At 42.6% G+C, this 13525-nt stretch overlaps 1 protein-coding gene across 4 annotated transcripts in view; it reads left to right on the forward strand.

Moving 5' to 3' along the window:
• The first annotated feature begins 1462 nt into the window (after nt 1–1462).
• LOC306833514 (nuclear receptor coactivator 3-like) overlaps nt 1463–13525 on the forward strand; it is a 65984-nt gene continuing 53921 nt past the window's right edge. For 2 of the 4 annotated variants that reach the window (XM_079358805.1, XM_079358804.1), the window contains exon 1: nt 1463–1655. The gene's annotated coding sequence lies outside the window, so the exon portion shown is untranslated. The remainder of the gene's footprint in view (nt 1656–13525) is intronic. The other 2 variants (XM_079358803.1, XM_079358806.1) reach the window with 1 other exon arrangement.

Genomic DNA, 13525 nt, shown 5'->3' on the forward strand with positions numbered 1-13525 from the left:
TGTTCCCTCTTTTATACTTTGTTTCACATAAAACAACATATTAAAAAACAAACGCAGGGATGGGGTGGGAGGTTACAGTACATGTTTTCATGCTGTAATCTCTATTTCTATGTTTCACAATTTTCCATAATCAAATTGATTAAGCATTAAATGTTTATGGCTTTGTACCTTTTTTTTTTCATTTCTCCTCCAACCTGCCTTTTTTCTTACTATTGCTGTTGAAAACGTTATAATAGCCTGAAATATAAATCAGTGAACAATCTTAATATTATACAAGTGTAAAAGAGAATAAACTTGACGGACAAATATCTTCTTTAAGTGCTTTTTTAAAATAAAGTGAAACTCTTCTCTGCTGCATCAAATGGTTTGAGGGGTCAAGAGTTGATAAGCAGTCAAGAAAATGACACCTATCTGTTGCATAAGTTTTGCTTACTAGACAACTCCTTTATCTTTGTTATTTTCTTGTGGAATCTCAGTTTTCCTCATGGGGTCTTTAAAATATATTCAAACAATGAGAGAAGGAAAGAAAACAAGTGTTTTTGGCTCATAAAAATATCTAACCTTTGAATACAGTCTTATATCATACAACACAAAGATCAAGAATCAATTCAATTGAATAGACCAAGGATTGGTTCATCGTGTAATAATATAACAAGGAGCTCATAAAAAGTTGTACGCAATAAATTACACACTTCTCAAATCTGTATCCATTAAAATAAAACGGGTCTCTCAAAACTTCCTTGAATAAATCTATGCTACACTCTGTCTCTGTGACATTCATTTTTCTATGGGAATGATGTTAAAGCAATAGATTTATTTGTACACTCTGCACTATGATGGCTCCCGGCAATAATGTGACAGAGACAGATGAAGACTTGATCTTCTGCTGTGATGGATCACAAACTTCAGACAAACAGGGTTGAAGATAAATGTAAGGAAATAAACGTATACAGTGAATCTGTGGATTTTTTTTTTTTTTAAAAAGATAAGCATGTTTTAAGTGATTATTTATAAGGTACAGTGTAGTAAATTCTGTAGTAAATATGCCAAACAGCTGTTGTGATATAGACTTGACAAGACTACTTAAATGAGGACACTACTGGCATAAACATTACACATCATCATCAGGATGAGGTTAAGACCTCTGCGTCCTGATTTGCTCTCAAATTGAAGCTCTTAACATTTGTGACACTCCATGCAGACCCCGTCTTTTAGTAGAGAGAGAGCGAGTCTGGGACCAGGGTCTCTTCAACACTGGGTCAAATACCAAACAAACACATCAGTTTGCGTTTTGTATCGTCAGGAGTTCAACTCAAAAAATTCACACCGTGGCATCTCCCACGGCCGTGGTATCGTCGCTGACATCCGTTTGTAGGCTGCTAGACAGACAGTGGCAGTTCCCCCACCTCCTCCACCCCAGCGGTGGCGGAGTCCGCCTCTGTAGTCCTCATCCGGGTAGAATGACGCATCCAGAAGCGAAGCGCTCTACTCCGTCGAACTCCTTTACCCAGAAGCCACCGCGAAGCCTCAACTTACAGAACTGGCTTCTTGGGCTTCGGGAGTGTTTCCCATTTAAACAAACAGTGCCGAAGATGGCGGAGAGTTAATGGTGTAAAGAAGAAATGATTGATCCCTCACAGAGATAACTCCACAAGGTAAGCGCGTGCTGCTTTCGTTGCTTAAATTCAGCTGATTTGAACGCAACTTCCCTTTGGTTTGCATTACGATAGAGGGCGAAAATGCACTGACTTGGGTTCACAGCGACAGTGCACATACAATATTGGCATCGTTACGGTGCGGAGGGCACAGTGCATGGTCATTTTTAGTCCATGACAGCAGAGACTGTCTTACCTGTCCGTGACTGAGATGAAGTGCATGCAAGGTGTCATCCTGTAGCAACGTTTTTTCCTCTCTCTCAGCAAATTGCTGCAAAATTAATTATTGTTTCTTTAAACTTAACTTGGTCACGCAAGCTGGCCAGTTCACGCACAAGCTGATGCATCATAGAAGTGTTTGAAATAATACAGTAGTAGTGCTTCGGGAAGTTTTTTTTTTTTTTTTTGTTTGTTTTTTGAGAACTTTACCCGCACATGCTCACGTTTTAAACGCACACAAACAGGATCGCTAACTATTTGTTTCTGTCTCGGTTGTTGTTGACCTGTCTGTGATAGTCGTTATATTGAAACAGCTGAGCCTGGCGATGTCGTAACATGAGTGCATTTGGACCTAAAATGTTCGCTGACCGTGAGCATGCAAAAACACTCAACTGTTTATCACATGCATCGCGTTTAAAAGAGGCAGCTGGTATATTTTGAGAGGTTCCGTGGTTCTTGCAAACATGCGTTGCAGGAAGAGGTAGACGATGCAGGCTGTCTGACAGTCACCCTGCCTGCCTGCCTGCTCGGGCTCAGACTGCTGAGCGATAATAAAAAAATAAAAAAAAGTGCTCTGGCTCTACTGTATGTCTCCAATGTATGAGTCTGCGCTCTGAAGGGAGCTTGCATTGCCTTTTAAACCTGCGTTATGATGAAAGCGTGAATGAACATTTCCCCCTCCTGTCATCTGCCTCATCTCTAATAATGTGTCTCACTGTATATCTGCAGGGGGCAGCAACGTGGCCCTGTGCGTGCACTTTCTGTTACCCTGAAGGTCCGCGATTTGGTCCCTGAAACAGTGTTGTGTAAGTGTGTGTGTGTTTTTGTATGTGAGCACATGAAAACCAGCTTGTCCTTGAGCATGACACCAAACCCCACTATAAAACCTGCCGGCTCTGGATAATAGCAGTCCACCATTCAGTGTGTAGTTCACCGGATGTGATGTAGATGATTTATATATATATATAGATTATAGGTGAGGGATGTCAGATTGGGTGAAGAATAACACAGAGGTCTAGTATTGGATAAGGATCTCTCTTCAACTTGTTATTGCATTATTATTCATCGGTCATGCAGGATTTTTGTCTGTAAAATATAAAACACTTTTGTTAACGCCCATCTTAATTTCCCAGAGTTCAAGTGGATATCTTTGAAAGTCAAACAGCCCAGAACCAAACCGTATTCACTTTAGAAATACATAAATGAGACAAGAGCAACACATTAAATGAACCTTTCATCTGCTGCAACCAGAAACAATTTGATTTGTTAATGATAAATAAAAGGATAATGAGCCATCTTCTTTGTGCACAAGCCTGAAGAGTTGTTGTTTTATCAATAATCTTAATTTTCTCAGACAATGTTAAAAAAAAAGTCAGACTAAGCCACAGTGTATCTGACTGAATTTACAGAGAAAAGAACATGATCCAAAAGGTACTGAGTTTTTTTTTTTTTAGCTGATTTTGTTAATTTTACTTACAACGTTGAATGACATTTAATAAAAAAAAAAATGCTTTTAAAAAGATAATCTGTTCTCAAATAGTTTGAAAGCAGAAAACCCTGCTCTTCTCCTGATTTAAAAACAAATACAATGCCTTGTTTGTACCGTTTTGAGAATTTGTAAGGGGCTTTAAAGATGTAATAATGAACACTGTTATTAGTGATCCATTTTTTGTGTGTGATGAAAAGGGCTAAAATGCCATCACGGCTGAACTGTCTGTGTGCCGTCCATGTGGAGGGGTGTGGCGGAGTGAAGCCTTCGTCTTGTTGCACAGCACCCCCTTCTCTGACAGATTTACAGTCGAGTCTGTGGCCCCGAATCTCGGCACACGTGCAGGAAGACACGCGCCTGCAACCCGCTCAAAGAACACCAAAAGGAACGTGGAATGGGAGGGGGTGTGGGCATGCTGCTGGGACCTGTGGGCACCCATGAGGGGTCTTCGCTGAGCTGATGGTGGGATGAATGCAATGGTGGATGAGGAGGAAGAAGAGGTGGAGGGTGACAGTGATGCATGATGTTTGCTGAATGGGAAAAAAGGGGACAGGGGTTAGCTGGGATGCTGGTGAGTGGGTCAGGCACTGGGGGCAGGGCTCACAAGGCTTAGAGAGAGGGAGGCAAGACCTCACACACCAGCATGAGCGAGCGGGAAGCTGTGTGTGTGTGTGTGTGTGTGTTTTAAAGAGGAGAGCGAGTGGGTGTGTACGCTAAGAGGAAAGGCTTAGGTGCTGGTATTCTACCTGGCATTTAAAAAAAAAAATCCACAACCTTCGTCATGGTATTCTCTCCACCGCATCATCATTTGTTAAAACCAGGAAGTTTGCAGATTCAGATTTTTCACTGGCCCTCTTTCTTTCTCGCCCCCCCCCCCCCCCCCCCCCCCCCCCTCTTCTTTGCAGCAGTGTAGTGAGCTGAACTGTTGTTGTTGTTGGGGCCCCTCTCCCATGTGTCAGGATGTGTTAACCAGGGATTTATCTTCACCAGCTTTCATTGATTTCACTTTGTGGAGGAAGGGTCTTTTTCTTGTCAGTCATTTTTCTCCTCTCGTCCTTTAATTGGGCATCTGCTGTTCTGTGGTGGATACATCTTCTTCTTCTTCGCCTGATTTGATTTGGTCGAACTAGATTTGTTCCAGTGAAGGGGCAGTGCATCTTTCCACCTGTTTGACTATTCGTGGGTCCGTACTTATCCCTGAAGAATCTGATCGCAAAACTGGATTTTATGGAATTTATGAAATCTTTTGATATGAATTAGCCTTCCTAAAGACCAAAGACTGACCAGATAGATATCACAGAAAAGTCCCAACAGTCTGAACTTGGGCTTCTTGCCACTGCTGAATCAGTGTTGGGTCTCTCAAGGCACATTCCATGTAGCAGCCGCCTTACTGTAGGGAAGTGAGCAGATAAAGTTAGTTAAAGAAAGAGAGGATCTCCTTATTACTTTGTTGAAGAAACCGCTGTGTGCATGGAACGGGACATGTCATACAGAAGACAGCTAAAGAGTTTATCAGGCAACTCACCTGTCGCCAATAAGTGTTATCATCAGCTGCTCCTCTGTTAGGCCTCCGATAGAAAGAGCCCGTGGAAACTGGTAGGTTGTGAGCTTGCAGGATCTAAGAATGTGACACTTAACTTAAGTAAACGTTTCTGTGATGCTGCTTTGTCATTTCTATACCTGTCGGATATTCAAGTCCTGAAAATGTCAAATCACAGGCTGATCCAACTCGAGGGAATTCTGTTACGGCAACTCATAATGTAAGTTAGTATTGTGTTTGGCCACCACGTGTCTGTATGCACTCCCGACACAGTCTGGCCGTGCTCCTGATGAGCCGGTGGGTTGTGTCTTAGATCAGAGCTTCAACAAGCTCCTGAATGGCGCTTGTATTTGGCGACGTCGCATGCGCCGATACACAACGCACCGATGGGATTTAGAAGAGGGGACAGTATAGTCTTCGTCTTCCAGGAACTGTCTAAACACTCATGGCCACTTGAGACTGGACATTGTCCTGCTACAGGAGAAACTGCACAAGCGTAAGGTCCGACAGTCGACTGAGAGTTTCATCCTGGTAACTAACGGTCAGGGTACATTTGGCAATGACATGGAGTTCTGTGCAACTCTCCAAGGGTAGGCCTCCCCAGACCATCACTGACCCAACCTAAAAATTCACCACAGCGTCTCCAGACTCATTCACACCTGTCACAAGTGTGCGGTGTGAACCTGCTCTCATCTGTAAAGAAAACAAGGCGCTGATGCTGGACCTACCAATTTTGGTGTTTTCTGCGAATGCCAATCCAGCTGCACCGTGCTGGGGTGTGAGCACAGGTCCCACTATAGGACACTGAGCCCTCCTGCCTCTTTCTTAGAGACTGTTTCCGACAGTTTGGTCAGAACATGCACACCAGTAATCTGCTGGAGGTCATTTGAAGGGCTCTGGCAGTGCTCCTCTTTCTTGCACATTGAGCGGATACTGGTCCTGCTGCTGGATTGATGCCCTGCTAAAGCCCTGTCCAGTTCTCCCTATATGTAGCCGCTGGTCTCCTGGTTTCACCTTCATTCTTGGGTCTACTGAGCATATACCGTCTTGCAACCGCACGTATGGATATTCCAATCCTGGAGGAGCTGGACTACCTGTGCAACCTGATTGTGCTGCAGGTACAGCTTCATGCTTTGAGTTGAGCACATGAACACATTTTCCCACACTGAGACCCACATTCTGCCCTTCAAAGAAGCCAGTTTCAGGGAATGTCCAGATAGTACAAGTTAATTTGATTGCTGTGCAACAATTTACTTTTACTGTTAACAATGACACCTGCTCTGACACGAGGAGGAGGTGGACTGCTGGCTCTGCTGAGTGTAAGAGAGAAACATTCAGAAGACCTGGGGACTTAATCTGAACCGTTGTCATTCACAGCTCACTATTTTAAACCACTTTTATTTTACCCACTTATATAACTTTTAGGTTGAGCAATCTGTGTTGCCTCAGTTGTGTACTACCACCAAATGCGTGAAACCGTGGATGATAAAATACAGGTCATGGCAGAACACGAGACCAGTAATAGTACTGAAACTGGTTTACCACACACGCTTATGTACTTGAAATACACAATTACTTGTGCTTCGTGAAAGGACAGTTTGATATCCCTTGTGCTTAATTGATTCTTTCACTGTGTTCATAAAGTGTTACCATATTTTTTTTTTTTTGCAGTAAATTCATTAATTTTTGTAGTTCTCCTTTCAGTCCAGAAACCACACTGGTGCCAGTTCCCCCGGTAGTCTAGGCCTGCAGCAGCATAACTATGAGCAATGTTATACTCAGGGTTGGAAACTCTTGTGCTGTTTTAATGTCATACTGCTGGCAATAGGTCTTAAGTTTTCTAAACAAACAAACAAATCTTTTTTTTATTTCTATTGGACAACAGTTTCGTTGTTCAGCAAACAGCTTAAAACCAGAAATACCGCACACATCTCATTCAAAATCATCCTTGGTTGCATTCAAGGCTCATAAGGCCACTCTCCACTCAACTTTATTCAAGTCCTTCAAATTAAAGTTGTTGAATGAGTCTTTTAGGAGCTATGGGTTTCATTTATTTAACATTAGACATGTAAATGATCCTCTAGTGTTGAAAGAGGATATTAACTACTGTTGATTCTTTTAACTGTCTCTCCCTCCATCGCTGCCTTGAGTACACTTTTAAACTGACATACTTTACACCTTTTTATTACACAAATGTAACCTCCCTGGCTTGTTCTGTGTAGGTGCTGTTGATCTTATTGTCGGCGTAGTTAGCGTGAGTGACACAACTTCACTTTGCTGTGTGCGTTGGAGTGGCTGTGCAGGAAGCTGACGTGCGTTCATGAGTCAACATGATACAGGAAGATATGTTGATGCCACACACAATTTGTTGAGGTGGTGTCGCATCATTATTTCCAAAGAGACTGTGACACTTTAAGCACATCACAATAAAAAGAAACAAACCTTGGCTGAGGGGAACACACTTTTATTTTTCACTTTTAAGAACTTTTGAAGGAATTCCTTCGATTTTGAAATAAAAAATCCCCACTGTTAATAATAAGAGAGAGTCAAAGAGGGTTATGACGGGCAGATAAGAACAGAGGGTTGGAGTCAAACCTCGGCTAATGTTTGAGGACGAGAGCTAGCTATCTTATAGCTAGTGTTAGCATCACCTGACTGCATCAAAATGGTTTGAAAGCACGGACATTAAACTCACGCCTCCATCCAAGAGGTGCAGTGTACACAATCTGAGTGAGACAGTATCGCTTGACTACATTATGTGTTTATAATTTCTTGTGATAAATTCAGATGTGTAGCGTTTATTGCAAAGGCTCCCACCGCGCTAACGATACAATCTGAATTTTTTGCGCAGCCCTATCGCCATAGAAACTTCATTCTGATTTCGATTAATTCAAAACCCTGTTCATATTAAATGTCACAACATCAAAACAGAAGGTTAAACCACATATCCAAGGGATTCTGTGGAATTGGATATATTGTCAAGGTAATCATGTAATGATTTCATTTCAGTGTCAACTCTTATTACGCTACATCCTTACACTTTTCACCGCTGTCTGGGACGATCATGCTGTCTTCTTCTATTTCTGTTGTCCCACTGTGAACTTCTTCTTTGACTCATTGAACCATTCATGCAACCCTCACTCATGACATAATCACCCCCATGAGGAGTCATGATGTGGTGAGTCATATTGGCAGAGAACTCAATTTAAAGCCCCATATTATAGTTGCTGTATTGAAAAATCTTTATTTATCATCAGCAATTTCATGATAGTAGACACGAGTCACGACGTAGATATAGTCGTGTATCTGTTTAGCTGTCCCAGCCCTATGCTGCAACAGTTCTTAAGCAATCCATTAGTGAAGTATAATTTACCAAGCAAGTTAGCTATTCAGTTTTACAACTCGCTCTCCTTGCTTATATTTAATATTATTGGTGCTTGGATTGTGAGGTCGTGTCCGTCTAGTGTTTTTCCCGGGCATAGAAGCGCAGAGAAAAAAAGCACTGCCGGTCTGCCCCGTCTCTATGACAACAGTCTGTTTGACGGCCGTATGACCACCGACACTGCCCAATTCTTTTGAAATTATGTTTGCCATCTGAAATCGTTTTTATTTTTAAAAAAAAATTTCTGATCAAACATGGAGCAAAGAGGATACAGGTTCAAGGCATGATCCATATACGAAAGACAGGAAATATCATGCATCAGGGAAATTGCGCTGGTCACGTCATCAGCTCCTTTCTAAAAGTTGAAAGATTGTCAACTTGAAGCGCACGGACTGGCCGCACAAAAATAAGACACTGGGAACTGCGCTTTTTCTCAAATTTCATGACATTTTTTTTGCCTTGGTAATATCCAAAGGGTTCTATGCAGTTTGGGATTCATTTCTGATTTTGTATAGATATTTTATCTACATTGTTGCACTGTGATCTTATATGATGCTACCATCCTTCTCTTGTCTGCCTGGTGTTTAACACTGATCAGTAAGCAAGCTGTGAAACCAGGTCACTGAACATGCCTTGACCCGTACAGACTCACAAAAGCAGGTCACATCCTTGTGTAAGTCTGAAGTTGATCTAAGAGTTGTGTAAGTCATTTCTGCTATCTAACACAATCCAGCTAATGTTTTTTATTTTTAATTTTTTTAATTTATAATTTTGGTAAAAACCATTTATTTTAAAAATTGTATTCAAGTTGAAGAGCTGGACAATAGTTTGCACAGTCTGTGATAATGGAAAAGCTTAATATCAGACAGAATGGATGTACGAGCAGATGAGAAACAGAGGGAGGAAGGGAGATGAGCTGCCCGTCAGAAGCACTGTCGGCTACGTTTCCTCTGTTTGTGTTTCCTTTATTTCCCCAGAATGCCTCAGTGCAGATCATGTCCTCTGCTGCTTTATTTTTCCTGCTCTATTTTTCCGAGAGCTATTTCTTCTGTGAGAGGAATGTCAAGTGCCCATCTCGCTGCATTTCTCCCAGTTCTGTGTTTTGTTGTTACTTTTGATTTCCTTTTTTTTCTCTTCCTTCAGTCTTTGTCTTCCCTGCTGTGCTTCTCTCTGGCAGAACAAAATTAGCCGGTGCCCAGGCCTTGATAAATATATAAATAAGTTTATGTGCTATTAACAAACATATTGTCTTTGTGTAACCGGGGCTGTCTTTTGTGTAAGCACAGGTCCATGGTGTGAGTAAATCTGCGGGTGTGATAGATGAAGGCGGTGGTGGTGGTGGTGGTGGGGGGGGGGGGGGGGTTAGATAGAGATAGAGACTGAGAAGGAGAGGAGGGGGAGGAGACGTGGTGAGTCGTTTTATTAACGTGGCGACTCCCGCTAAAATTCAGGGAGTGCTGTTGCATCCAGCTGTTACTGGTTGCGCGAGGCTTCGTTGCCATGGCAACACAGCCCTGCGCGCCTGCTCAAGGTCGTTCATCCAGCTCTGAACCGAGCAACGTGCCGCTCAGAGGATGCACACAGAGAGAGACGGCGAGAGAGAGCCAGAGAGGGGAAAAAACTACTTCAAAGTGACCAATCAAATGCACTTCAGTGACGTTGTGTTAGGTGAAGAAACCCGGCACCCCCCTATTATATACACACACACACACACACACACACACACACACACACACGCTTACTTTCTTTAATATAAAAACAAACCAAAAAGAACCTCTGGCCTTGGGGCTTGTAGGCTCCTTTGCCAGCTGATAAAATATTTAGCTGGTCAGTGTGAGAGTTAGGAGTACGGTGGCTGGAGAAGGAACGAGCAGCGTTGCTCGCCTTTGTGTTTTCCTTTCTCTAATGGTGCATCGCTGTGAGGCTACCTGGGGCTTCTTCCACCTCTTCTTCTGCTCTCCTCTCCTCTTCTCTCCTCAGAGGGTTGCAGCATCCCTTGGGGGCTCTGGGCGTTTGCCTGCATCGACTCGACTCACTACAGCCCACATATTAAACACTCGACTTGCAGGTTCATTCCAAGTCACAGTGATGAGGTAATTTGAATATTCAAGTCTTGGCTGCTTACTGTGTCAGAAAACATACATGGGGAGGGGAGGTGGGGGAGTTTGACAGAACAGTGAGAGAGATGTACAGTGATGAGAGTTGGAAATCGGGGGAGAGAGAGGGGGGGGGGGGGGGGGGGGATGACATGCGGGAATGAAGCCACAGGCCGAAGTTGAACCCGGGCCGCCCGGACTAAAGCCTCCATACATGGGGACGCACGCACTAACCACTGCGCCACCAGCGCCCCCGACAAAACAGTTCTTGATTTTATTGAGCCGAGTGGACATAATAAGCTTAATCGCAATATATTCTATCGCATATGTATGTTTAAAATCGCACTTGTACTGTCTGACTTGGCTAGAACCTGACATCAGGTGCTGCCGACCTATCAGAGCACAGCATGGAGCAAAGTTGTTGGACGATCTACCACTGGCAGCTCTTTTAAGGACTACAAACAGAGCTGGCCAATCGGACGAAAGTGGGCTGGGAAAATCTGAGTAATTGCTACTTACGTTGATGGCATTCTGATACGTTTGTTTCAGATGTATTTCTAAAGATAAAACCTGACTTTCCTAAAGGTTGCAAACTGTTTGTCTGGGAGCGATGGAGACCCCATAGTGAAACAACACTTACAGGGCTCTTCTGCTCTAGCAGATGTATTCATACCCACCTATTTATACCTGATCTTGTATGTGCATCATAATAATGTGAAGACAAAATGTCCTGGTGACTCAAAACAAGGTTGTTTTTCCTTTTCTTCTTTTTTATATTATTCTTTATACATCTTGCTCGTCACAGGGGGCACACAGAGTTCACTACCCGACACAAAGAATCACAATTTTCGAGGAGAGAAGTGATGTGCCTTGTCGCTTTCTTGTGGTCAGTGATGTGATTGTTCATGGCAGATGTCTGTGTGTGTGTGTGTCTTTGTTCAAAAGAAAGTTAGAAAACCAACCATGACTTTCCAGGGAGTTCTGTGCTGAGGTGGATTTTAGGGAGAGTAGGACGAGGTTCACGTTTCTTCTCGCTTTAAGGTAATGGATGCTTATTAAATGGCTCCTCAGAGGGGTGTGTGTTTAAGAAGGGGAGTTCTGTTTTTTTTAACTCATTTTCCATTGTAAAAAATCCAGGCCTAGTTTATGTGTTTTAGAGCTCCTTTACATGCCTTTGCGCCTGCGCACACGCACACACGCACACACACATTTATGAGGTAGGAGTTGAGGTAAATGTTACCAGCTGCAGCACAGCGAGCAACTGGCTTCAACTCTGCCTGAACCCGGCTGTTACGTGACCACCTCCTTAACTTAATTCAGCCTTCCCCCTCCCACCGCCACACCTCCTATATCACTGTACTCCAGCCACACACACACACACACACACATCAGCATCTCTATCCAGAGGCTCTAGCAGTGTCACTAGCAGCAGCATCACTCTTCTCAGGATAGCAGGAGAGCACTCCAAGGTCTGCTACCCCCACCCCGTCACCTTGGTATAGAGCTGAGAGCCAGCCTGATTGGCTGCTCCTCCGCCTCCTCTCCGAGGTCATACTGTTGATGTGATGATGTCATAGAGGCTTGTTTCTCAGTAGCTCCTGTCAGGCTCAGTTGCAACATCCTGTACTCAACGACAGCACCCACCGTGCCAAAGTACGAGCAGCATACATTCTCAGCTGCAAGCTAAACAAATCATTTAATTGCGTAAAATCAAATAAAAGTAGGACAAAACCTGCAGAATGTAAAATTGGGATAATTTAACCAACAATTGAAAAAAGTAATACTGTCGACGCAAGAAATCCAATAAACTCAGTCCAAAAGGTTTCAAATCAAAACACGCAACATCTGCTGTCAGTTTCTGCTTCAATGACTTTTTGAGTTCTAAGTGATCAATGTGTTCCAAGTAAAAGAGTCTAAGAAGCTCAAACAATAAATCATTTAAGCAGTAAAAGAAACTCAAGTACAACAGAACTGCTTGTTATTGTAGTCATAAAAGTGATTTAAAGAAATGCATAAAAAAAAATCAGTCGCACACGAATCTTTCAAAATGGAACTTAAAGGGATACTTCACCCATTTACATGAAGCTGTGTATCATTAGAAACATGGTGGTAGTGTTGAATGGTCGTGAATCCAACCCTCATTTTGCCCTGAGATGAGAAAAAAGTGTTTTCTTTGCTTGAAAGCTTGAAAGCGTCATATTGCATGGTAAATGGGTGAAGTATCGCCCAGTTATAAAGAGAGATGCAGGTTTCAGGGAAGTAAGAGATTCAACAGAGTCCTAAAAAGAAAACAAGAATAATTGTGCCTTTAAGATATTACCTGTGTTCTGTACATTTTGACTTCAAACTAACTTTTTTTTTTTTCTCAATAGATTTTCTTTTTTTCTGCAACAGTTGACCAAACGTCCATTCAGTACAGCAGAAATTACCGAATAAAGTCAGTCATAGCTCGGGATGCATCAGTATGGGCCGATATCAGACCTGTTGACAGACTTCGCTACATCAGCAAATAATGTGGCATGATGTCAGCCGAAGATGTCTTTTTTGTTGTACCAAATCAATCATTGCCTCACTACTGACTGAGAGGAAGTCACCTCAAACGTGTGAGAAACATGGTGACACTGTGGGAGTCTTACAGCAAAAGAAGCGATGACACAAACAGTTTAATGGTTACCACATCTGCATTCGCCCTGATGCTCCCATTCACTGCACTCGTCATAACACAACCTGTTCCAGACACACACCTGTGTGTGAGCTGATATTGAAATGTCCTCTATTGTCATGGCCGATCTTACAGAGACAATAAATGATCTTATTTACCACCTTCTCATTTGTTATCAGTGACCAGCAAATGGTCAGTAGATGCAGTAGATGTAGAGCAGGTGAATGACTGTCGGAGATTTAGTGAGAAAATTCCCTTATTTAACATAAAACATGTTCAGCACGACTTTATACTTCCTAACCTCGTTTGTATTCAAATAGAAAATTACTACTGTTGACTGCTTTCTTTCTTTTATGATTGCAGGGCAGTTTGAATTGCTCCTCAGGGCTCTGTGTTCCTTTTATTTGATTTTTTTTGCTCTCATATTAATAGATCATTCTACTGCAGTTAGTGGCCTGCTCCATGAAACGTATGACTCGGGA

This window comes from Symphodus melops (assembly GCF_947650265.1).
Source record: "Symphodus melops genome assembly, chromosome: 13".
Lineage (NCBI taxonomy): Eukaryota > Metazoa > Chordata > Actinopteri > Labriformes > Labridae > Symphodus > Symphodus melops.